The 27,391-nt window shown below is 42.5% G+C and overlaps 1 protein-coding gene and 1 long non-coding RNA gene across 30 annotated transcripts in view; one reads left to right on the top strand and one right to left on the bottom strand.

The window, feature by feature from the left end:
• The window catches only part of CELF4 (CUGBP Elav-like family member 4), a 1,364,246-nt gene that overhangs the window by 261,773 nt on the left and 1,075,082 nt on the right, over positions 1-27,391 (bottom strand). The window lies entirely within an intron of this gene.
• LOC143793714 (uncharacterized) lies at positions 8,865-15,945 on the top strand. Its single transcript, XR_013220216.1, has 3 exons — positions 8,865-10,387; positions 10,452-11,187; positions 15,671-15,945. It is a non-coding gene; the product is annotated as an uncharacterized LOC143793714 (long non-coding RNA).

Here is a 27,391-nt window from a genome sequence, read left to right as displayed (position 1 = left end):
GGGGCCCATATGCTGCCTGGGGCCCCTGTGCTCTGCCTGGGTGTAGGACACTGGTGACGTCACTTATCTCCGGACATTAGCTCCGGACATTAGCTCCGGACATTAGCTCCGGACATTATCTCCGGACAGTAGCTCCGGACAAAGCCACGGAAGTTGGCACAAATTGCAGGAAGTAGTATTCTAGGCAATTATATATTAGATGGGCATTTCCTGAAGGAAATACATGGTGCTTGAACAGCGCTACCAGCTTTACAGCAGCACTTTTCACACCCGGGGCCGGGGGCGCGCTTACTTTTGCACCCGGGGGCGCACTTACTTTTGCACCCGGGGGCGCACTTACTTTTGCACCCAGGGGCGCACTTACTTTTGCACCCGGGGGCGCACTTACTTTTGCACCCGGGGGCGCACTTACTTTTGCACCTGGGGGCGCACTTACTTTTGCACCCGGGGGCGCACTTACTTTTGCACCCGGGGGCGCACTTACTTTTGCACCCGGGGGCGCACTTACTTTTGCACCCGGGGGCGCACTTACTTTTGGGGCCGCACTTACTTTTGGTGGGCGGGGCTCCTCGGCCTCCGATTTGGTTGGTGGGGCCCCTCGGCCTCCGATTTGGTGGGTGGGGACCCTTGGCCTCCGATTTGGTGGGCGGGGACCGGCCTCCGATTTGGTGGGCGGGGACCCTCGGCCTCCGATTTGGTGGGCGGGGACCCTCATCCTCCGATTTGGTGGGCGGGGCCCCTCGGCCTCCGATGTGGTGGGCGGGGCCCCTCGGCCTCCGATGTGGTGGTCGGGGCCCCTCGGCCTCCGCTTTGGTGGGCGGGGCCGGGCCCCTCGGCCTCCGCTTTGGTGGGCGGGGCCGCTCGGCCTTCGATTTGTTGGGCGAGGCTTCTCGGCCTTCGATTTGGTTGGCGGGGCCCCTCGGCCTCCGATTTGGTTGGCGGGGCCCCTTATCCTCCGATTTGGTGGGCGGGGACTCTCGGCCTCCGATTTGGTGGGCGGGGACCCTCGGCCTCCGATTTGGTGGGCGGTGACCCTCGGCCTCCGATTTGGTGGGCGGGGACCCTCGGCCTCCGATTTGGTGGGCGGGGACCCTCGGCCTCCGATTTGGTGGGCGGGGACCCTCGGCCTCCGATTTGGTGGGCGGGGACCCTCGGCCTCCGATTTGGTGGGCGGGGACCCTCGGCCTCCGATTTGGTGGGCGGGGACCCTCGGCCTCCGATTTGGTGGGCGGGGACCCTCGGCCTCCGCTTTGGTGGGCGGGGACCCTCGGCCTCCGATTTGGTGGGCGGGGACCCTCGGCCTCCGCTTTGGTGGGCGGGGCCGCTCGGCCTTCGATTTGGTGGGCGGGGCTCCTCGGCCTCCGATTTGGTTGGCGGGGCCCCTCGGCCTCCGAATTGGTTGGCGGGGCCCCTCGGCCTCCGATTTGGTGTGTGCTCTGCCTGGGGCCACTGTGCTCTGCTTGGGGCCCCATATGCTGCCTGGGGCCCCTGTGCTCTGCCTGGAGCCCCATATGCTGCCTGGGGCCCCTGTGCTCTGCCTGGGGCCCCTGTGCTCTGCCTGGGGCCCCATGTTCTGCCTGGGGCCCCTGTGCTCTGCCTGGGGCCACTGTGCTCTGCCTGGGTGTAGGACACTGGTGACGTCACTTATCTCCGGACATTAGCTCCGGACATTAGCTCCGGACAAAGCCACGGAAGTTGGCACAAATTGCAGGAAGTAGTATTCTAGGCAATTATATATTAGATCCACCCTTCAGTTACAGAGATGTGGTCCTTTTTATCTAGTGATAATTTTGGTGGTCTTTTCCTTGGGGGTGGTGCTTACAGGGTCTAAAGACACTCCCCAGAGGATCCCTGGAGCACTACAACTTTGTAAAGAGCATAAAAATTAGCTGTAAAAAGTCACATTTTTTGGACTCATATGACGGAGTTAAAAAAAAAAATCCAAAACAAGCAAAAGTAGAATAATCAGAGGAATGAAGGGAATAAAATAAATACAAAACCTGGAGACTTTTACCCTGGTCCTCTTGGCCCCAGGCATGGCATCTCTACACCTATATGTATAGGGCTTGTCAGAATTATGTGATGTGTGAGCCCATTCTAAAATTCATGGTAGCTTTTGGTCAAGCGGCATCGACCACCTGCCTCCGGCGCCCCCTCCCCATCTCTTCATCAGGAATATAATGGAGCGACGTGCAGACCACAACACCCAGCAGTCCAGGGGAATCAATTATTTTTTTTCTCTTTCATCAGTTGCTGGTTACCGAGTTATTTTCTATAATTTCTGATGTGTGCAGCTTAAATTAGCTCTCAGAGCTGATCCGGGCAGGCGCGTCTCCCGTATTTTTAATCATCGCCGCTGAAAATGTTTCTGTGTGCCGCTGGATAAGATAGGTTTGATGGTAAGTGATCAGGGGTCAGGTAGATACGGAGGCTCTGAAAGAGTTTTGATGATTGCAATTATAAGCCCACGCTTTGACACGGCGCACAATGAAAGGCCTGCAATTAAACAGCTTTTATTCCAGGCTGGCGAGGACGGCGGCAATGGTCTATCGAAATTCAGTTTGGTTCTATCAGGGCTCCATTCACACTGAGGCTCATAAGGCATAGAGACAGAATACATAAGATGTATACTGTGTATACTATATGTAAGTATACACACAGCATATATATACCGTATACACACAGCATATATATACCGTATACACACAGCATATATATACCGTATACACACAGCATATATATACCGTATACACACAGCATATATATACCGTATACACACAGCATATATATACCGTATACACACAGCATATATATACCCTATACACACAGCATATATATACCGTATACACACAGCATACATATACCCTATACAGTATATATATATATATACCGTATACACACAGCATATATATACCGTATACACACAGCATATATATACCCTATACAGTGTATATATATATATACCGTATACACACAGCATATATATACCGTATACACACAGCATATATATACCATATACACACAGCATATATATACCATATACACACAGCATATATATACCCTATACAGTGTGTATATATATATATATATATATATATATATATATATATATATATATATCAGGGTTTATTACATCTCTCCAAGTGTAATTGTAAAAAAAAGAACGTTTCAGGTCCTATCTATTTAAATGTGACAATTTATTTCTTTTTTTTTCAGCCCGGGGGACATTTTTTTAGATCTGAGCTTAAGAAAACCACATGTATCTCGTTTCGGCTGTAGATTGGAGCAGCTTGCAGTGAAATGTTCCAGACTCAGTGTTATGTTTTGGTTAATAGGTTTCCGCCCTTCTTGTTCCTCTAACTTTGGAGCAGGCTGATTTATTCATCCTAGAAGAACGGTCTAGTGCATCATGTTAACCCTGCACGCTCTTTAATTCCACCTGGCGCTAAAAATACAACCGGAGATATCAGTCACTAAGTTATCTTGGCTTTTCCAAGGAATTAACAATGGCTAACAGGGGCAACAATACTGTGGTCAGAAAGTTTTATGCAGATACACAATGGCGTCGGTGTATGCATTACATCTGCTTTGTCCGTCCTATTGCACTTCCTGTGTCAGTCTTCACTGTCAGTCTCGCATGTTATTCATGAGCCAGGATAAACACTCTTAGAAGTCCATCAGTATGTAGTAGTACAGTCCCCCCTAAAATAGCTCTTTAAAGGGGTATTCCAGCCTGCAGCGTTTACACTAGTTAGTAGATAAATGATAGATCACTGGGGGTCTTTCTGCAGTGACCCGCATAATTTATAAGAAGGAGTGATCCCATTTCCTCTAGCCACATGTCCAGTGAATAGGTGGTATGATTACTGGAAACCCAACAAAATTGGCAGAATGGAGGCTGCTGATCTATCCCAAGTTGCTTTAAGGGGGTATCCCAATCTCAAAAATCCTATGCCAATGTTTAGTAGGTATAATAATTATAACATTAGTAAATACCTCCAATTAGAAATATAAATAGTTCTTCTGATTAGCTATGTCACTTATCTCATGTTCAGGGCATTGCAGGAGCTTAGGTATCCATGGTCACACGACCATTAACAACTGTCAATATATGAGTGGTCGTAACCATGGATACCTAAGCTACTACAATGCCCTGCATATGGGGTAAGCAACATAGCAAATCAGAAGAACTATACTACTTTCTAATTGGAGGTATTTGCTAATATTACACCTACTCGATATTAGGATAGGATCTTGGAGATGGGAATACCCCTTTAAAGCATATTTTTCTGCATTCGGTACAAATATAAACAATAATGTAGTAGAAATATAAGAACTGCATTCTAGACTCTATTGACTTATTAAGAAAACTGGAATTACCATTACAGATGTAAAATAGCTCACTTCCATTGCAGTGTTGTGTTCACCTGCACTCACCAGTAGGGGGAGCTTATGTCATGTAGATGTTATAGCTCCTATTGAGTTAGATACTAGCTCTACAAATACACATGCAGTGAGCTCCCCCTAGTGGTGACCAGAAGAAGCTAAAGTTATAGGGTTTCTTTTAAGTTCGATAATTAGAAAACACAGTAGTGTGACAATAAATGGCTTCACCCAATCACTAACCATGAGTGGAGAAAAAGTTTAGGTGTTATCATTCATATTTTCTGAAAAAAGGGCCAAGAAAATTCTGCCGGGGTATGTAAACTTTTGAGCACAAATATATATATATATATATATATATATATATATATATATATACACACATACATATATCAATATTAAAATACAATTAAAAAATGACCCCCATTTCAGAGTCATCTGATACAGCTTCAGTCATCTTTGTGGGACCGTAATGTTTTTATTTATATAAATAGGAATATGATTTAAATCTCCAATATACAAATTTTGATAAGGGAAATAAATCAAGATTTGGGGGGGGGGATTTGTACACCGGTTATGAGCACATTTGCTCTTCAGCATCTCCATTTTAAAGTAGGTCTGGTGTTAAGAGCAAATAACCAGATGAAAAACAAGAGCGGCAGCATGGAAATGAATTCCTTAAATTATGCAGGAAAGCCTTCTGTGTCCCAGTCTTTGCAATGCAATGAATGTGAACTCTGGAGTCAGCTGCTCCTTCTCATGAATCCCATTCAGACTATGAAGACAGCAGGAATTAAAGAAACAGCGAGTCAAAGCCAGAACATTGCCCAGCCAGCTGGAGCAGTGTGTGTAGCCCTGACATTACTGGGCAATGTTCTGGATATGCACTCAACAGTCTGATAGAAATTTGCTTTCTGTATTTTTTTCCCAGCACATGGATTTTCATATTTTTATATTCTTCCTGCTAATTTTCGGATCTCTTCAGTAGTACAGTAAGTGCAACCCAATTGCAGTCCTTTTTTCTGCAAACCATAAACGGTTTTAGAATAGGATTAATCAGCTGAATTGTCTTAGGGTTCGTGCAGACGACCATAACAATCAGACGAGTGCTATCCATAGATCTGATGGATAGCACTCGTCCCTATGTTATTCTACGGGGCCGGTCGCATGTCTGATTTTTTTCTCGGACCGAGTCTGTTCGAGGAAAAATATCGCAGCATGCATGAGTATTATCTGATTATCGGATGCCACTCAGACATTCGTGTCTATGGGTCCGTGGAAAAAAATAGGACTGCACTTGGATGGCATCTGAATGCAGTACGATTTCCACAGACTGACAGAATGGAGAAGACGAGGAATTTTTTTTTAATTCTCCAAATAGGAGAAAATTGGATTACACTCTGATCACTCTCTGATTAAACTCTGATCAGAATGGGATTAGCATAATGAGAGAAAAGCTGTGTGACCCGAGACATATAGTAAGTTCCTTAATATTCCATCTGGATGCAATTTAGGTCACTAGTGCAAGATTTAATCTCCCTGAAATGAGTAGATGATAATGAGGATACATTATTATTAATAAATAGAAGATAGATATGTAATATAGATAGATAGATAGATAAATAGATAGTGTGTATATATATATATATATATATATATATATATATATATATATAACATATTAGATAGATGATATGTAAGAGGAGGTGACAATACTCTTGAAAACCCACGGCGCTGAGTATCATCAGTGCACGAAGGCTGCCACCTACTGTTTACATGGGACCAAGCGGAACTAACCAGAGCAAGAAGAGTTGCAGGGGGGACGAGTTTGAATGGAACACCTGGTCAGATGCCATTGATGACGAAGTTCCTGAATATTTAGGTCTGCACATCAAACCGTGTATGTGGATTAAATACAGATTGTAGCAATGCACATCTGGGTGGGTCTACCCTAATATAATTGAATGAAATGCACATGACATTAATAACCACAACGTGTCTTCTGCACTGCCTTACTATGTTCCCAATATGGTCCTTTAGCACTTTATAGCACAGGCACTTTATATTAATCATGGATGTTCTGTGTTACACAATAATGTAAAAATACTGTATTAGATGTCACTTTTTGTGATAATTACACCAATTGTACTCTGCTAAATTATACCTGTTGTGTGCACATGTTGTTCACTGCTTGATAAAGGCTCAATGTGAGCCGAAACGTCGCCACGCCACGCGGGCCTAATAAAGCCCACCTTATTCTGTAAGTAATTTTTGGAGGCTGTTTCCCATTTTTCGTTCCTATAAAGTTGGCAAGTGTACAGATTTTTTTGCTGGCAGACCTGTGCACCCACTGGTTTGGAAAGTGTGCTGTTCTATTTTTTCTAAAGAAAGATAGATAGATAGATGATAGATAGATAGATAGATAATAGAGATAGATAATAGATGATAGATAGATAGATAATAGATAGATAGATAATACTGTAGATAGATAGATAGATATATAGATAATACTGTAGATAGAAAGATAGATAATAGATAGATAATGAATAGATAGATGGAAAGATAGATGATAGATAGATAAATAAATAGATAATAGATAGATTAGATAGATAGATAATACTGTAGATAGATAGATAATGGATAGATAGAGAGATTGATAATGGATAGATAGATAGAAAGATAGATAGATAATAGATAGATAGATCCTAGATAGATAATACTGTAGATAGATAGATAATAGATAGAAAGTTAATAGATAGATAATAGATAATGGATAGATAAATAAATAGATAATACTGTAGATAGATAGATAGATAGATAGATACAGTTGTGCTCAAAAGTTTACACACCCCGGCAGAATTTTTGCTTTCTTGGCCTTTTTTCAGAGAATATGAATGATAACTTGACAATAAATGGCTTCACCCAACCACTAACCATGAATGGAGAAAAAGTTTTGGTGTCATCATTCATATTCTCTGAAAAAAGGGCCAAGAAAGCAAAAATTCTGCCGGGGTGTGTAAACTTTTGAGCACAACTGTAGTTGCATTTTAGGCGGTCACATAGGGGAAACCTCTCTGATGTCTCCTCCAACTTGAGCACCTAAGTAGCTTCTACCAAACATATGTCCATTCTTCCCATTTAGCCGTGGACACACATGCATCGCTCTCTCTTGGCAGCAAGGCAACTTCTTCTCTCCCTCCAGACCAGGTACGGACTGGGGCTAAAATTCAGTCCTGGCATTTGAAATCACACAGGTCCATGTTTTCCCCATCCCCAAGCACTAGATGGGGTATATTACTAATATTACCCTGGATGGAGGAAAGCAAGATTTACTACAAGACCAATATTTCTAATGATACTGGTGGCCTGCTGGGGTAAGTGACTGAATCAGCGACTTTGTGCTCCGTCACAACTCTTAACAGTATGGATGTCTTGAGAACACCAATTCTGTTAACAACGTAGCAGACAAGGTGGCCCATGACCAGACAGGCCCTTCTGGCATTTGCCAGAATTGCCAAATGGCCAGTCCGGCCCTGCTCCAGACCTCCCACAGTGTTCGGGGGACAGGGCGGAGAGCATACACAGGCAGCCTCTCCTGTATACGACTTTCCTAGAAGACCAGATAGCGTTCGTTGCTCAGTGGCCTGGACTAACCTCAGAAGAGCCTTGAATAGATTTACAGACAGAAAGAAATGTGAACTGATTGTTGTATCCCAATACTCGGGATTTCTCCTGTATTATTCATCTCTGAACCGCAGGATTGTAAAATGTCAAAGCGAATCTGTCAGCAGGTGTTTGCTATGCAATCTGAGAGCAGCATGATGCAGTGGCAGAGACCCTGATTAGCTAACATAGAAATCTAACATAGAAATCTGATGTATCTTAAGAGGTAATATAAAATGAGGCTAACAGTGAATATCTCACTTTAAAATACAATATTTTATTGTTATAATTTAAAATGCCCAAGACAAAAAAAAAATCTGTTGTATTTTCTTAGGATAATATGCTGTATATCCTTTCATTATATGAGGGACTCCTATGGCTTCCAGTCTATGGCTAATCAGAATGTGTTTCTAGACTGACAACCTCCACGGTTGAGTAGTTATCAGTGTCAGGGATGACCAGGGCTATTTAGCCAATAAGCCAATCCTAGAAGATGTGTATTTTTTAAGATATTTTAATTTTTTCGTGTTGGATATTTTAAACTCTAACAATAAAGCCTTACATTTTAAAAGTAGATATTCACTATGTTAGCCGCAGATACCCTGATTCCAGCAATGTGTCACTTACTAGGCTGTGTTTTGCAGTTTCAGTAAAATCAGTGTTTTATCAGCAGAAGATTATCACTACAGGACTAGGTGTCTCGTGCCTTCCGGTCCAACCACGCACCCACCCCTGTCATTACACACATCAGGCAGCCAATCAGTGGTGTGGGCGGAGTTATAAAGGGCTCAGCACTCTGAACACTGCTAGAGCTGCAGCAGAGAAAACAAGGATTGTATCACAACTGCTGTACCTAGTAAATTAAGTGATACTTCTCTGGAATCAGCTTGTTGAGAAGGACATGATATACTGACACCCTGTGATCCATGGAGATCATTGTTCCTTAGGATCCCCACATTGTGGATTTATTCCCCATTAAAATTTTTCACATTTTTCTTTTTTTGACAGCATGTCTCGGTTGAATGGATCTTGTGTTCTCGGTGATGTGAGGTGTATGAGGTTACATTTACTAATACAGAATCCACTCGAAGCACAACGATCAGGATCAACCCCCCCAGCGACTGTTTGCGGGATGGATGGAGAGGAAAAGTTTGCAGAGGAGGGACGCTCCGGGTTCTCGTTGCCAATGTCAAGTTGAATTATTAAAGAGGCAGCTTTAGCGCATCCCTCTCCGAAGAGAAACCTTTCATCTGAGGATTGTAAAGACTTTATTATCTGCTCAGGAGCCACTGCCAAAAATTGATTTTTCGTTTTTCTTTCTTGGTTAATAATTGATGCAAAGAGACAAAATTTGCTTTCCATTTCTGGCCAGCTCTATTAACGCTACGGTAATTCTTGTGGGGTTTCAATGATCCGAATCCTCCCCCGGCGCGGAGAGAAGTCAACATCTTGTGAGGTATCCGAGCATCTGAGAATGGCCGGCAGACGAGACTTGTTTGGTAGTTCTGCTGTCTACAAATGTAGTCCCTCTTCTTATCTACCAAGTCCAAAAGTAAAACGCTGTAATTTATATTGGCAAAAACTGCTAGAACTTTTTCCTTTCATTGATCCAGGTCCTCCGAATAGTGGACCACCCAATTAGGTTGTACTCGGTTCTAGTGTTGAAGCATTTAACAGAGAAAGACCGCTTTCCTCCCACCGTCTCTCCTTTGTCTGAGTCACTTTTGGCAAATTCTAGCAAAATATCACCCTTACAACCCTTTGTAGTTCACGGCCTGAAGGACACGTAAGAAAAGGTGGAAGGAATGGCGGAGGGCAAGGGATGGCATTCACTAAAACCAAGGAGCAAGAAGAGAAACGCAAGAGACAAACTTGCTCTCTTGATTAATGACAATCCGTAAAAGGAACCTTACACAAAGTTTTCCCTAAGTAACCTCTGTCCACCACCTTTCAGTCATCGTTAAAAGCAGTTTTGCAACCTCTTCATGGGAGCCCCAACTGCCTCGTGAACCTAACAAACTCCCTTTTGTCCCATGCTATGCCCGGTCCCAAGGGCATCACCGGCTCATGCTCGGTGCCTCCTTTATCCCACAATCGCCATTTCTCATGTCGTTGACATCTCCTACATCATCCACATAATCTGTTCAACTCTCGAGCCTGCCCAGTACGGGAGAACATGCTGCTGGGATTATGTCAACCATGTCAACGATTGCAAAAGCAGAGGAGGCACAGCCTGGAGATGCCCATCAAACTGGATGAAGCTGGTTAGCATACGGCATGGGGGGGTTATAAAAGGTATTTTCTTAAGTATTTGGGCCAGTTAGGCTCTTTTAATGAGGTTGTAGAAGTGTTTCTAAAGATGAGTTAAAGGTGCTGGATATAGCTTATGTGGGGAAAACCTGGAGAAAGGTTCCATTTAAGTTGTAATTTACTGCTGTTTTGTATTTTACTCTACAGTGCCTATAAAGAGGCTGCAAGCAGGAAGGCGTCAGTGTGTAGCTGGAGAGTCAGTGTAAATGAGACTACAGACTCCAGGCCTCAAGCAGGTAACGAGACTATGAGCGCTCGCCTGGGAAGAGCAGAGGGTTCAGAGTCATACGGCAACAGTCAGACAGGTGGGAGACAGCTGCCGCCTCCATATCTTATTGCAGGGCATCGGAACACAATGGGGTATATGGACTCCTCGCAGTGCTGACGGGTCAGGTCTTACCCCATCTGAGACAAGATAGCATGAAGCACCCTGGGGTGGATGGAGCCAGAAAAGCCTGAGAAAATGAAGAGACAGTGTAAAGTCTAATGGGCCATGGCACCAGATGTAAATGGTGGGGGTAAGATCAATAGATAAAAAAGAAATAGATAAATAGATAATAGATAGATAGATATAAAGAAATGGAGGCAGCACACCAGTTAAAGGTGAAAAAAGTGATATTTAATAGCCCAGAATGGCGCTGTTTTGTGTTCAAGATTATGAGCCTTTTTCAGATAAAAACTTTCAGTAACAGAAATCTATGTAGTTTGTTGTTCCATCATCTATGATCACTCCTAATTGACAGATAAAAGGTCTATTAAGCCCAGCTACAGCACAGATAACAGTGGGACGTTCAGATCATTGGTTCCATGTTTTTACACTTCATTAAAGAAGTTGTCCACTACTATAAAGTTTTTTTTTTTTTTTCATAAATCTTGCTATTATGGGCCACTGAAAACATCTACTGTGTTTATTTTAACAATATTACCTGTTATCATGCTGTAGCAGCACATCTTCAGTGCTGGATTCAGCTCTCATGGGGTTAATCGACTACTTCCTTATTGTGCCCTAATACTACAAGTTCCATGATGCTTTGCACTGTCCTCTAAGCCCGAACTTAGCACACCCACTCCAAAACACACCCAAACCCCTCCCTCCTCTCCCTCCTCTCTGTTCAGGCTGATGAGGAGAGGTCACATCTTGGTCACAAGCTGTAAAGCAGCACCAAGCACTGCACAACCATGGTGATCAAGCTTTGAGCTTTTTTTCTTTCTCATCTATTTCATAGTATATATAGTTTAGTATACATATGATATACTGTAAAGAGATCCTACTGCGTATATGTCTTAGATATGTAAATTACACAGTACATGTGTGGTTATATGTGTCCATCTACATACGCTTGTGTGCATGTATATATATTATGTATGTGTGTTCTTATTTTACACTATTTGTGCTCATATACAGGAGAGGCCCCAGTTTCAGAAACAATATATGGGCCATTTGCAGAAATAACAGCTCATCCTAAGTCACAATTCCACCTGCTTTCGAGGTAGAAATGGCCCCCATTGCATTTTAGCTGCACAGATTGCACCAATATGCGATCACACCTTTTATATACACACCAATATATACTTCTATGTGTATGTATGGAATAAATTATTTATTCATATACATACACTTTAATATTTTGTTGCAGTGATATATACATACATATAGAACTTTGAAGGGTTTGTCCACTATTCTAACAACCCCCTCTCAGTCTGTATGTTTACTAGATTCCAGTGCCTGCACGTTCCAATAGTGTCGGCGCGGTGTCTCGCAGCGATTGTACCTGTGGTCAATCAGTGGCCGCATCACTCTCACCACCTTCTAAGCAAACTCTTATATCTGTAGAAGTGAGTGTTGCTGCATTTTTATTAAGAATTACCAAATGTAAGCCACTTCTTCCTAAGGCGAAGACAGTGAAGCAGCCACTGATTGTCCACAGGGTTCACATAATGACACTGACACAAATTCTCCGTGAGAGAAACCGTGGTGACAACATTGGGAGTATTCAAATCACATCCTTGTATTCACTCTCTGAGTGTAATATGAGTAACCAAAAATCTGCATTCACACTGAGAAATTACAGATTTGTAGACTGTAGTCTACACTGTGCATTTTATAGATTCAAAACAGTTTTAGTATCATATATTAAAGGGATTGTTCAGTACTTGTCCATTACTTTATATTTATGGTCTTTACTTTGGTTATGTCATCACTGGGATTGCGATAACCATATCTTCCACCCTCACCGATGATGCGTTTTTATAGAAAAAAAACTGAAAAAACACCCACCACCATCAGGGTGATAAAGGGATCCAAACCCTAACCCTACCCCTAACCTCACCCCTAACCGTTTAATGAACATTTTCTGACAGTCATAGTGCCACGATATTTCAGTGCCACGTATTTCAGTGCCACGTATATAAGTGCCACGTATGTAAGTGCCACGTGCCATGTATATAAGTGCCACGTATGTAAGTGCCACGTGCCACGTATGTAAGTGCCACGTATGTAAGTGCCACGTATGTAAGTGCCACGTATGTAAGTGCCACGTATGTAAGTGCCACGTATGTAAGTGCCACGTATTTAAGTGCCACGTACCACGTATGTAAGTGCCACATATGTAAGTGCCACGTATGTAAGTGCCACGGATTTCAGTGCCACGGATTTCAGTGCCACGGATTTAAGTGCCACGGATTTAAGTGCCACGGATTTAAGTGCCACGTGCCACGTATGTAAGTGCCACGTATGTAAGTGCCACGTATGTAAGTGCCACGTATGTAAGTGCCACGTGACACGTATTTCAGTGCCACGTATTTCAGTGCCACGGATTTAAGTGCCACGTATGTAAGTGCCACGTATGTAAGTGCCACGTATATAAGTGCCACGTATATAAGTGCCACGTGCCACGTATTTAAGTGCCATGTATGCAAGTGTGATGTATGTAAGTGCCACGGATTTAAGTGCCACCTATGTAAGTGCCACGTATTTCAGTGCCACGTGCCACATATTTCAGTGCCACGTATGTAAGTGCCACGTGCCACGTATTTCAGTGCCACGTATTAAAGTGCCATGTATTTCAGTCCCACTCCCGTGTAGCGGTGGGATATGGGGTAATAAGGGGTTAATGTCACCTTGCTATTGTAAGGTGACATTAAGCCGGGTTAATAACGGAGAGGCGTCAATAAGACGCCTATCCATTATTAGTCCAATAGTAAGAAAGGGTTAATGAAACACACACACATTAGGAAAAAGTATTTTAATATTCTTCATTTAACCATACTTACCATACTCCAGCACCTGCAAAAAAGTAAAATAATAAACCGTATACTACCTGTCCGCCGTAGTCCAATTAATAACGAGTGTCCCACGACGATCTCCCCTATAGAACAGTGACATCGGGTGATGTCACTGCTCTATAGGACCCTCAGTGACACACTGACAGGAGACAATGGCTCCTGCAGTGCATCACTGAGCGGTTACTATAGTTCACTGGTCTCACTTTATGGCAAAAAGCTGCGTGGGAACTTTCTCATACAGCATGCCATAAAGTGAGACTAGGGACTATTTTCTCACAGGGGTGTAGGAATACATTGTGGGGAATACATTGTGGAAGGATACCTTCCTCCCCTCATTGTGTTCCTGGAGCCCCTGGAGAGTGGTTGCATCAGCAGAGGCTCCTGCTCTCCACGGGAGATCGTCGTGGGACACTCGTTTTAATTGGATTTCTGCGGATCAGGGAGTATAGTGTTTGTTTATTATTTTAATATTTTTTTACAGATGACAATGGCTTCGGGGGTCAAAGTGACAAGTGATGGTGAGTATGTACTCTATGTTATATGTACTGTATGTCTGTTGTATGTACGTACTGTATGTGGCATGTTTCATGTCGCATGTCACATGTTGCATGTCGTCGCATGGTGCATGTCGTCGCATGGCGCATGTTGACGCATGGTGCATGTTGATGCATGGTGCATGTCGACGCATGGTGCATGTCGATGCATGGTGCATGTCGTCGCATGGTGCATGTCGCATGTTGACGCATGTGCATGTCGCATGGTGCATGTCGCATGTCACATGGTGCATGTCGTCGCATGGTGCATGTCGCTGCATGGTGCATGTCGCATGTTGACGCATGTGCATGTCGCATGGTGCATGTCGCATGTCGCATGGTGCATGTCGCTGCATGGTGCATGTCGTCGCATGGTGCATGTGTCGCATGGTGCATGTCGTCGCATGGTGCATGTCGTCGCATGGTGCATGTCGTCGCATGGTGCATGTCGCTGCATGGTGCATGTCGCTGCATGGTGCATGTCGTCGCATGGTGCATGTCGCCGCATGGTGCATGTCGTCGCATGGTGCATGTCGTCGCATGGTGCATGTCGTCGCATGGTGCATGTCGTCGCATGGTGCATGTCGTCGCATGGTGCATGTCGTCGCATGGTGTGTATGTATGTATGTATGTATGTATGTATGTATGTACTGTGTTTTTTTTTTGTTTTTTTTTACATTCAACACATTAGCCGGATGATGGGACTACTACTGTCCCATCATTGGCTAATGTGTCACTCACTGTCAGTGTAGCAGGCAGAGCCCGATGGGACTTGTAGTCCCATCGGACGATGCCTGCACACGCACACACAGCGCCGACGCACACACAGCGCCGACGCACACACAGCGCCGACGCACACACAGCGCCGACGCACACACAGCGCCGACGCACACACAGCGCCGACGCACACACAGCGCCGACGCACACACAGCGCCGGCACACACACACACGCACAGCGCCGGCGGGCAGAAGCACCGGCGGTCACAAGCACCGGCGCCGGCGGGCACAAGCACCGGCACCGGCGGGCACATGCACCGGCGGGCAGAAACGCCGGCGGGCACAAGCACCGGCACCGGCGGGCAGAAACGCCGGCGGGCACAAGCACCGGCAGACCCCCGGCGACCGAAGCACAGCCCAGCCACACATCATGATCCCAGCAGTGAGCACACACACAGCCCCGCCCGCCCCCAGCACAGCCCTGCAGGCAGCCCCCAGCACCGCCCACAGCCCAGTCACTCTTGCTGAGTGACTGCTGACTGTGGGGGCTGGTCACGCCTGCTACTGACGTCACGTCAATTTTCAGAGCCTGGAAATTGACGTGACGTCGGCGGAAATGAGCGGCGGCTGCAGCCTGGGGGTCACGTGACCCGGACTCAGCAGGAGGAATAGCGCCGCTCACAGGCGAAAACGTCAACAGAAGGTAATGGCACAATTCATTAGGGGCCCCGGGGGGGTACATTGGGGGGAAATTGAAAGTAGTGGACAACCCCTTTAAGTTGTCAATCCAGTTATGTTCCAAAGTATCTTACCAATTAGTGAGGTCCCTTCTGCGACTTTGTGTTTCCTGCTGCCAAACACTTTTATCATTACTCTATTTTTTAGGATGTTTTGCTATATATTTACTCTTTTTAATTATAGCCTTCTCCTGATGATCGGCTGTTATTGATGAGGGACAGCACCCAATAAAGGGATAAGGTGGCTGTTCTTACAGAGAATAGTGATGCACAGGAGATGGTTGGGTAAGTGACTCCCCAAAGTGACAACCAGGTGCAAGAATTGTCTTCAGTGGATAATCTTTTTAAATTATTATGTTTAAACTTTATTTTTAATTTATTACTATTGAAAATATTTGCACTATCTATCATCTATCGTATCTTCTATCTATTATTATCTATCTATTATCTATCATATTTTCTATCTATTATTTATCTATTTATCAATATATTATCTATCTAGTATCTGTCTAGCTATCAACAGTATATCTCTATCTACCTATTATCTATCTATTATCTATCTATCTATTATCTATTTATTATCTATTATCTTTCTATCTATTATCTATATATCTATCTATTATCTATCTATCTATTATATATCTATCTATTATCTATCCATTATCAATCTATCTATCTATCTATCTATCTATCTATCTATCTATCTATCTATCTATTATCTATCTATCTCTTACCTATCTATTATCTATCTATTTATTATCTATCTATCTATTATCTATCTATTTTCTATCTATCTATTGTCTATTATCTATCTATCTATCTATCTATCTATCTATCTATCTATCTATCTATCTATCTATCTACCTAACTATCATCTATCTATTATCTATCTATCTATCTATCATCTATCTATCTATTATCTATCTATTATCTATCTATCTATCTATCTATCTATCTATCTATCTATCTATCTATCTATGTATCTATCTATCTCTCTCTAACCAGTAATAATGTCAGTGGCCACATCTCGTCTGCTCTTCCGTGCCGCCACATTATCACTACGTTCTCTTCCATAAGCCCGTCAGTAAATGACTGCAGAAGACAAGTGACGGTTTGAAGACTTTCCCAAAGGTCATGGCCGTGCTGTGTGCCCCTCCGCTCGCTGGCCCTGGCGCTCGTCGCCTGACATGACATTGTATTAAACACACATAAAGATCCTATCACAGTTAAGGATCAATAGTTTTTAGCGGTGCAGACAGTATAATCACTTTTCAGAGAGCATCACCGATATATTTTACGGCCTTTACTGCACTATTATTTTGATGTATCAGTAGATTACATATTCATAATATCACATTATCAATATTTGGAATATCTTTTACTCACAAATGGGCTGAAACTGCCTGTGCTCTCCAAGCAAATGGCAAATGAAAAGCCATTATATTAACTATATTGCTGAAAAATGGCTCCTGGAAACGGCCTTCGAAAGCACGAACAGTAATTAACCTCTTTGTTCCTCGCAGGGAATGCAGCGTGACTCCGGCCGACACAGCCTGGTGTCTCGGGGAAGCGAGGACCTTCGGCCGGGTAGTAATGTCTTCTAAACCTGCTGTTAGGTGACTGCTTCATACACAGGTGTGTGAGTATCAAGGGTTAACAGGGCCAGGGCTGATGAACGATAAAGCTGATGAAAAGTAATATTATAGTGAATGTATCATCATACTGTAATGTTTAGATCACATTTTTATATTACGTGTATTTAAAGAAAAAAAAATGTTTTTGTAATTTTCATTTTTCAGTTCAATGGAAATATGAAATCTTGCAATTTTCACACTGATCCCAATAAAAGACTCACTCATACTGTTCTGCACAAATGACTTTTCAGCAGTCTCCTTATCAGCACAGACAGGGTAACAATGACAGGTATTAACAATAGGTCCATGAGATAACACAGGGTCCACCATTCACAATAGGTGATGTCACAGCGTACCTCCTCCTGTACAATGACGGAAAACACCTCTAGACAGTGGGGGAAATAAGTATTTGATTTCTTGCTGATTTTGTAAGTTTGCCCACTGACAAAGACATGAACAGTCTATAAGTTTTAAGGGTCGGTTAATTTTAACATTGAGAGATAGAATATCAAAAATAAAATCTAGAAAATCACATTGTATAAATTATATACATTTATTAGCATTTTGCAGAGAGAAATAAGAATTTGATTCCCTACCAACCATTAACAGTTCTGGCTCCTACAGACCAGTTAGACACTCCTAATCAACTCGTTACCTGCATTAAAGTCAGCTGTCTTACATAGTTACCTTTATAAGAGACTCCTGTCCACAGACTCAATTAATCAGTCAGACTCTAACCTCTACAACATGGGCAAGACCAAAGAGCTTTATAAGGATGTCAGGGACAAGGTCATAGACCTGCACAAAGCTGGAATGGGCAACAAAACCATAAGTAAGACGCTGGGTGAGAAGGAGACAACTGTTGGTGCAATAGTGAGAAAATGGAAGAAATACAAAATGACAGACAATCGACATCGATCTGGGGCACCATGCTAAATCTCACCTCGTAGGGTAGCCTTGATCATGTGGAAGGTGAGAGACCAGCCTACAACTACATGGGGGGAACTTGTTAATGATCTCAAGACAGCTGGGACCACAGTCACCAAGAAAACCATTGGTAACACATTACGCCATAGAGGTTTAAAATCCTGCAGTGCCCGCAAGGCCCCTCTGCTCAAGAAGGCACATGTGCAGGCCCGTATGAAGTTTGCCACTGAACACTTGGATGATTCTGTGAGTGAGTGGGAGAAGGTGCTGTGATCAGATGAGAGAAAAATTCAGGTCTTTCGCATTAACTCAACTCGCCGTGTTTGAAGAAAGAGAAATTCTGCCTATGACCCAAAGAACACTGTCACCGCTGTCAAGCATGGAGGTGGAAACATTATGTTTTGGGGGTGTTTCTCTGCTAAGGGCACAGGACTACTTCACCGCATCAATGGGAGAATGGATGTTGCTATGTACCGTAACATCCTGAGTGACAACCTCCTTCCCTCCACCAGGACAATAAAAATGGGTCGTGGTTGGGTCTTCCAGCAAGACAATGACCCAAAACATACAGCCAAGGCAACAAAGGAGTGGCTCAGAAAGAAGCACATTAAGGTTATGGAGTGGCCTAGCCAGCCTCCAGACCTTAACCCCCATAGAAAACTTATGGAGGGAGTTGAAGCTCCGAGTTGCCAAGTGACAGCCTCAAAATATTAATGATTTAGAGATGATATGCTAAGAGGAGTGGACAAAAAGTCCTCCTGACATGTGCGCAAACCTCATCATCAACTACAAAAAACGTCTGACTGCTGTGCTTGCCAACAAGGGTTTTGCCACCAAGTGTTAAGTCTTGTTTGCCAGAGGGATCAATTACTTATTTCCCCCACTGTATACAGTAGATAACACAGGATCCCCCATTCACATTAGGTGATGTCACAGCTCTCCTCCCTCTCCTGTACAATGACTGATAACACCTCTATATAAAGTAGATAGCACAGGATCCACCATTCACAATAGGTGATGTCACAGCTCACCTCCTCCTCCTGTACAATGACAGATAACACCTCTGTATACAGTAGATAACGCAGGATCCACCATTCACAATAGGTGATATCACAGTTCACCCCCTCCTCCTGTACAATGACTGATAACACCTCTATATACAGTAGATAGCACAGGATCCACCATTCACAATAGGTAATATCACAGCTCACCTCCTCCTCCTGTACAATGACAGATAACACCTCTATATACAGTAGATAGCACAGGATCCACCATTCACAATAGGTGATGTCACAGCTCACCTCCTCCTCCTGTACAATGACAGATAACACCTCTGTATACAGTAGATAACGCAGGATCCACCATTCACAATAGGTGATATCACAGTTCACCCCCTCCTCCTGTACAATGACTGATAACACCTCTATATACAGTAGATAGCACAGGATCCACCATTCACAATAGGTAATATCACAGCTCACCTCCTCCTCCTGTACAATGACAGATAACACCTCTATATACAGTAGATAGCACAGGATCCACCATTCACAATAGGTGATGTCACAGCTCACCTCCTCCTCCTGTACAATGACTGATAACACCTCTATATACAGTAGATAAACAGCATCCTTCATCTACAATAGGTGATGTCACAGCTCACCTCCTCCTCCTGTACAATGACTGATAACACCTCTATATACAGTAGATAACACAGGATCCATCATCTACAATAGGTGATGTCACATTTCACCTCCTCCTGTACAATGACTGATAAAACCTCTATATACAGTAGATAACACAGGATCCACCATTCACAACAGTTTGCCATTACTGTATATGGCCGCATTACATTATTGGCGCAGAGCAGCAAGACTCAATATGTTATTACGGTAGATTGATAACATCATCATCCGTACTGCGGAGGAGCGGCAGCATGGAGACAAGGCTTTTCGCAGCATGTACTGTGTACACTGTGATTGGGTCCTACAGAAATATAATGCACATTCCACTTTAAAATCACTTAGAAAGTCAGTATCTGTCCACTGCTTACTACTATCCATTCATTTAAAGGGGTTGTGGAGGACTTTTTCTTACGGGGAATTTACAAAAATGTTTACTAAAAATTTACTAACATTTATAATTGTATTTGTGACTGTTTTTGTTTTGCTGAGTTTTTGGTGTTTTGCTTTTTTTTTTGTTGGCATCAAATTCATCTTTGCATTTGCAATTTTTTTTTTAATCTATTTTCTAGACGTTCACCTGTTTTTCTTTTTTCTTCAACACTGTGTGCAAAGTTCAGGGTTTCTGGATTTATTTATTTTTTTTGCCAGATTCCTCGTTTTTACATTTTTTTTTTTTTTAAGTAGCAACATTTTTTAAAATTTATTCCGTTCCCCTCTGGAGTGGTTTATGTATTTTTTAGCAATTTTTTGTGGCTTTTGTTTTCAAAACTTGCAACTTTTTGCACTAAAAAGTCACAAAAATGTTTAAAGACAGTATAAAAAAGACCATTATTTACGATGCGCAAAACTAATGAACCGTGGTTGTGGTTTTGATGAATTTGGTGAAAAAAATATCAGCAAATACCTAGAAATAAAAAAAAGAAAACAATAAAAAAAAAAGAAAAGGGATTAAAAAAGTTCAAATGATTGAATTGGACCCAAAATATTTAATAAAATAGAATATTTTATTTCTTAGACATTTACTAACCCGGACATGTCCGAACAGCGGGCAGCTCTCCTCTACATCATTTCGCTGCCTCTTTAAGGCCCGTGGCTTGGTAATTGCTTAGCGTATCTAGCAGACGTGATTAAATATGCAATATTATGGCCCCCGGGTAATGCGGATCTGGTTCAAAAAGTTATGTGCTTGATCTCAACTTTGATATAAAAAGTTTTATCTCCGGCCCCTTGTAAACAAAGGCGCCAGCATAAATGCAATCAAACAGTTAAATGAGGACGTGTTAATTTTTGCACATTAGCGCTGTGATCCTCCATCAGTAGAAATGGGCTGAATGTTATCTCTGCCATTATCTCCACTGTGAGCGGAATCTAAATATAAGAGATACCCGGCTTGGCTGGCGCTGTTTTTTTTGGTAATGGGAGCGAGCTGTCAACATATCTCAAGAGCAAGGAATCTCGAAAACCTTTAAAGAGAGACCCAAGGGAGCAATTTATGGCCGGGACCGATACAGTAAACGCAATTTGTTTTAATTAAGGAGATTGCTTATTGCATAATTCACCATGCACCGGCTAAAATGACCGCACAGGGCAGTTTTGGGGAATTACAAGTTGTCGTCGTAAATTTCCTTAACTGTAACGCAGAAAACATTGCAGGAAAAAAAAGATAAAGGAATAAAGGAGATAAAAAGAAAAGGATGTGAGCAGAAAGTACAAGGAGAGCGCGCCACGAGGAGCGGTTCAGTGTGAGGACACGGAGGAGTCAGGAAAGCCGAGTAATGACAGCGAAAGACTGTCCACAAAAATCAAGAGATGGATAGATAGATTATAGATAGATAATAGATGGATAGATAGATTATAGATGGATAGATAGATTATAGATGGATAGATAAATAGATAGATAACAGATAGATAGATAGATAGATAGATAGATAGATAGATAGATAGATATGTAGATAGATAAGACATAGATAGAAAGATATGTAGATAGATAATAGATAGATAATAGATAGATAGATAATAGATAGATAATAGATAGGTAGATAGATAATAGATAGATAGAGAGATAATAGATAGATTATAGATAGATAGATGATAGATAGAAAGATAATAGATAGATGATAGATAATAGATAGATAGATATATATATATATAGATAGATAGATAATAGATAGATAGATAGATAAATAGATAGAGTTAAGCTCAAAAGTTTACATACCCCTGCAGAATTTTTGCTTTCTTGGCCTTATTTCAAAGAATATGAATGATGACACCAAAACTTTTTCTCCACTCATGGTTAGTTGTTATGTGAAGCCATTTATTGTTAAACTACTGTGTTTTCTCTTTTTAAATCATAATGATAACCAAAAACATCCAAATGACCCTGATCAGTAGTTCACATACTCTGGTGATTTTGGCCTGATAACGTGCATAGAAGTTGACACAAAAGCGTTTGAATGGCTACTAAAGGTAACATCCTCACCTGTGACCTGTTTGCTTGTAATCAGTGTGTGTGTATAAAAGCTGAGTGTGTTTCTGGGATCCAGACAGACTCTTGCATCTTTCATCCAGCCACTGACGTTTCTGGATATCACTGATGGGCGGGATTTCCAGCACACTTTAACAACTGTTCAAAACAGCTGACGTGTGTCGGGAAAGATGAGGGCTCACCGCCGGAGCTCACATCAAAGGGAGGGATTCCAATGTGGGCGTACTATTACGCTCAACGTCGGAAAGGGATTAAAAGCAAAAATGTTGACAAAACGTTCAAAAAGGCACCCGGCATCTTCTGTGCATCTCAGTAGCCTTGCCATTGATATGTATCATAAATAATTGAGCATCTTCCCAATGGAAAGCACCAGAAGAACCGACAAGATACGTCTTTTGAATGTTTGCCATCTACAAATATCTGAGCATTTAAAAGACATTCAAAGGCAGGAAAATTCTTTTGAGTGTTTTTACAATGACTTTTTCTAGAGTTTTACAGTCCAAAAATATTAGAAAAATACACAGTGTGAACACACAGCCTAAATAACCTTCTGTCCTCCATTGGGTCAGAGACGAGCAGGATAGAGAAGGGGAGAAATGACAACGACTCCTGTTCACCATTTGCCAATTATAGTCCTGGTGATTCGAGTCCCCTTACGATCCAATGTCACTGCTGCCCCTGCACCTCTTACATCTGCATCTCTGGACGAGGCTCCATCCATCGATATCTGTTCTGGCTTAGTTATGATTGTCACGCTTGACATACAGGCTGACACGGCTCTCAGATTGAATGTGACGTACATGTAACACGCGGACATAATTCATAGGAGAAATTCCACAGCAGATTAATTCCCCTGCAAACAATATTGATTTCAACACCCACCTTCCCCTGCCTCAATAATGAATCACTGAGAAAATATCTGGAAAGGCGCACACGGAGGACCATGCCAGAACATTCCTGTGCCTTGTCTGTCACCTGTCTAAATTGCATTTTTCCTTTTATCCATGTTCTTGTTGCCATGACCAGGGGTGTAACGATCAGTTTTGCAGAGGGTGCGACCATGACCGAACCCGTGCAGGAGGGGAGCCCGCCGATGCCAGCCCCTAATTCAGCTGGATATGTGTCCCAGGACGTATATTCAGCTGAAATGTATTACAGCACAGAGACCCGCCAGCAATCTGCACTGCAATACATGCCACCGGCCAATCAGAGGCGGGCAGCTGACGTCAGCGTGCCCATCACAGGTGGCGCATGGCAGTGACACAGCTATAAAGGGGGATGCTGCATGTTGTGGGAGCGGAGAATGGGGAGATTTTTTTCCTAAATGTGTTGGAATGAAACAGGGAACAGTATTACTGGAAGGGACAGAGGATGGGGACATTATTTCTGGAAGGGGCTCAGGATGGGGAACATTATTTCTGGAAGAGGCTCAAGATGGGGGACATTATTACTGAAACGGGCTCAGGATGGGGGCCATTATTTCTGGAAGGGGCTCAGGGTGGGGGACATTAGTACTGGATTGGCTCAGGATGGGGACATTAGTACTGGATGGGTTCAGGATGGGGACATTATTACTGGAAGGGCCTCAGGATGGGGACATTATTACTGGAAAGGGCTCAGGATGGGGGACATTACTACTGGAAGAGTCTCAGGATAGGGGACATTATTCCTGGAAGGCGCTTAAAATAAGGGACATTATTACTGGAAGGGGGTCAGGATGGGGACACTATTTCTGGAAGGAGCTGAGGATAGGGTCCATTATTTCTGGAAGGGGCTCAAGATGAGGGACATTATTACTGAAACAGGCTCAGGATGGGGGCCATTATTTCTGAAAGGGGCTCAGGGTGGGGGACATTAGTACTGAATGGGCTCAGGATGGGGACATTATTACTGGAAGGGGCTCAGGATGGGGACATTATTACTGGAAGTGGCTCAGAATGGGGGACACTGTTACTGGAAGGGGCTCAGGATGAGGCCATTATTACTGGAAGGGGTTCAGAATGAGGGACCTTATTACTGGAAAGGGCTCAGGATGCAGGACATTACTACTGGAAGGGTCTCAGGATGGGGACATTATTACTGACATTATTACTGGAAGGAACTTAAAATGAGGGACAGTATTACTGGAAGGGGCTCAGGATGGGGTCATTATTTCTGAAAGGTACCCAGGATGGTGGAGATTACACGAAGATAGGACCCAGGATGGAGGACAATAATACTGGAAAGGGCTCATCATGGAGGACATTATACCAGGAAGGGGCTCAGGATGGGGACATTATACAAGGAAGAAGGGGCCCGGGATGGGTCACATTATTACAGGAAGGCGCCATGATGGGGGACATTATGACATGGGGAGAAACACATATCTCTTTATATGATCTAGAATTCTACAAGGGCTCATACATCCGACCAACATTCTGGTGGGGGCCTAGCTCTAGATTTTGCACCAGGGCCAATTAGACTCAATTTACACCACTGGCCATGGGCTATTCTAGGTATTGACATCATTTTTCAAAAAAGACATTCAGAAATGTTGTAGATCAGGAACTTGTCACCCCCAGAAAACAAAATGAAGAATTCTTCAAAGAGGTTGTATGGGTTGGGCATCACCTATATTTATGGCAGGTCTATCATGGTGGAGGCTGTCATGGTGGAGAAGGAAAGGACTTTCTGTTTTCTGCTGCTTCTTCACCTTCTTAAAATCAACTATTCATTTTCATAAATTATTCCGTGACCCCGATTGAGCGTCATGGGTGTTTATTAGGTTTTAAAGAATCTGGTGGGCCTCTAAGGCGAGATCTTTGTCTGTAGCTTTTAGAAGGGTCTTAATTAGACTTCCCATTGGTCCTAATGAGAGAACACCCAAATTTGGACTAATTAACCAATATTGCATATGTAATAGGTTAATATAGAAAACCCCTTTAACGTTGAGATCCGAGAATATGAAGTGTTAAGTGTGCAGTGCTCTGGTTGAAGCTCTTTCCGCCTTCATTTTTATTTATTTGCAGAAATTATTAAACACATCTGCATATTCATGGACCCTACTTTCCGCTTGTTAGTGGGTCTTTGCTGCAAGACATTTAGTTAATATTTCATGATAATCACTGCTGTTCTCAGAGGTGCTGGAGGTTTATGGTCAATTTGTGTTGATCACAGGTTCTGACTAACCAAGATCAGGAACATTCTCGTTGATATAAATGTATCTTGCATTTATCTTAGGCCTTTTTATTGTAGCTTTTGTGATTACACACTTATATAAACAAGTTAATTGGACGTGTCCAGTCAGTTCTATTCTCCAATTTTACAAATAATGGAGAATCTAACGAGTTAGAAATCTCTACCAGTTGCTTGCTCTCCTGGGAAATGAGAAGGAAGCCAACCTGCTCTTCTAAGATGGGTATGTTTCTCCCATTGACCTATCCAAGTTCTACAGCTCTATGGTCCATAATTAGATCTGGGTTTTGTAAGTAGGAATTCATCTGAATCAGTAACTTTTTGAATTGCAAGAAATTCATGAAAGATTTGTTGGGTTTTTTTCAAGTTGTCTTTTGTGGTTTCATCAGTTTTATGATTTTTACATCAATGAGTTTTAGGGCAGATGAAGACAACCATAAATTCTCTAATCCAAGAGAATCGGGCCGATTATGGAAATGACACTGTGCTCAAAGTCTGATCAGGTTGGAAAAACTTGCAAAATCGGGAGAGTATCAGATACTTATTTTCCTGACTGTATACCCTAATTTATTTTTTTCTGGGGTGTTCAAAACCTGTGCAAAAAGTAAATGCTCCCATCATTTTAGGAAGGGGGACAGGTCATTCTATCAGATTGCATTCACACTAGAACGCTAGGACATTATCATTTTTATAAGTACGGACCATAATTTGACTTGACTCGGTCCTTACTATTCTGCACACAGTCTAACACTCCCGGTGATCATGAATATAAATGACTGCGAGGAGGGATGGACCAAGTCAATGAACCGAGGATCCTTTTTGTCTCCAAGTTACTATGTAACAGTGTTCACTATTATCATGTCAAGCACCACTAAGTAGGAGATTCGGAGACTAATTGCCTTGATAATGATATTGAACATTACAAAGCTTTTTGCATATTGCTCATATAAATTTCAGCCGTCGACCAATGATCTCTGATCCGAAGAAGAAAGTTCAACACTTAAAAAACAGTTCTGATTTGTTTAACCTCATCCAGGCATCTTGAAAGAAAAAGTTTGCAGCATGAATCTAATGAAAGTCCATTACTCACACGGTATAAATATGATGAGTGTAAAAACATGATGATAAAAGTCCTATCAATTTTTCTCTTTCCTGATATAAAAGATATAGATATATTTTTTTCTTTTTCACTTTAGAGGTAGCCATACTACGCTACTACTAAAGTGAAAAATACAAAAAATTAGAATTAGCCATACTAAAATGTAGAGGTAGCCATACTAGGCGAACATGAACCTTTGACAGCAAAGATTAGACTCAAGCTGTGCAAATGGACTAGACAACAAGTCATTTCCAACTTTGATTTGACCAACATACCTGAAGTTTTTTGGAACGGTCTACACAACCAAATTTTTATCACTGGATACAGATGAAACAAATCCAGAGGAATTATGGACACATATAAAGACTATTATGAAGAAGCCAGATAGACAATAAACAAGAGGCAGAATAGACCCCCACAGCCATGGTTAACAGAAGATACCCCAAAGATCATCGAAGAAAGATGAATAGCAAAAGTAACAAGCAGGACGCAGACAACAACAGTGAAAGACTAAAGAGAGACATTCGAGCAGACAAAGAACTTTATTACCAAAAGAGGTGCAAAGATAGAAAGTGAGCATCTGAGGGGCAAGACCAGGAAGGCAAACCAAGATCAAAGAGATAAGACAAAAGTTCCAACTAAGAGTGGGAATATTGAAAGACGTCAGCAGGAACAAACTAATTGAGCCATAACAGTTCAAGGAAAGTTGAATAGAATACATGAAGCACCTCTAAAAGAATGACTCAGTGACATGGGAACAAA

This window comes from Ranitomeya variabilis, chromosome 1, assembly GCF_051348905.1.
Source record: "Ranitomeya variabilis isolate aRanVar5 chromosome 1, aRanVar5.hap1, whole genome shotgun sequence".
In the NCBI taxonomy this organism is placed as follows: domain Eukaryota; kingdom Metazoa; phylum Chordata; class Amphibia; order Anura; family Dendrobatidae; genus Ranitomeya; species Ranitomeya variabilis.
Note: the sequence above shows the minus strand (reverse complement) of the source record. Positions and strands in the feature narration are given on the sequence as shown.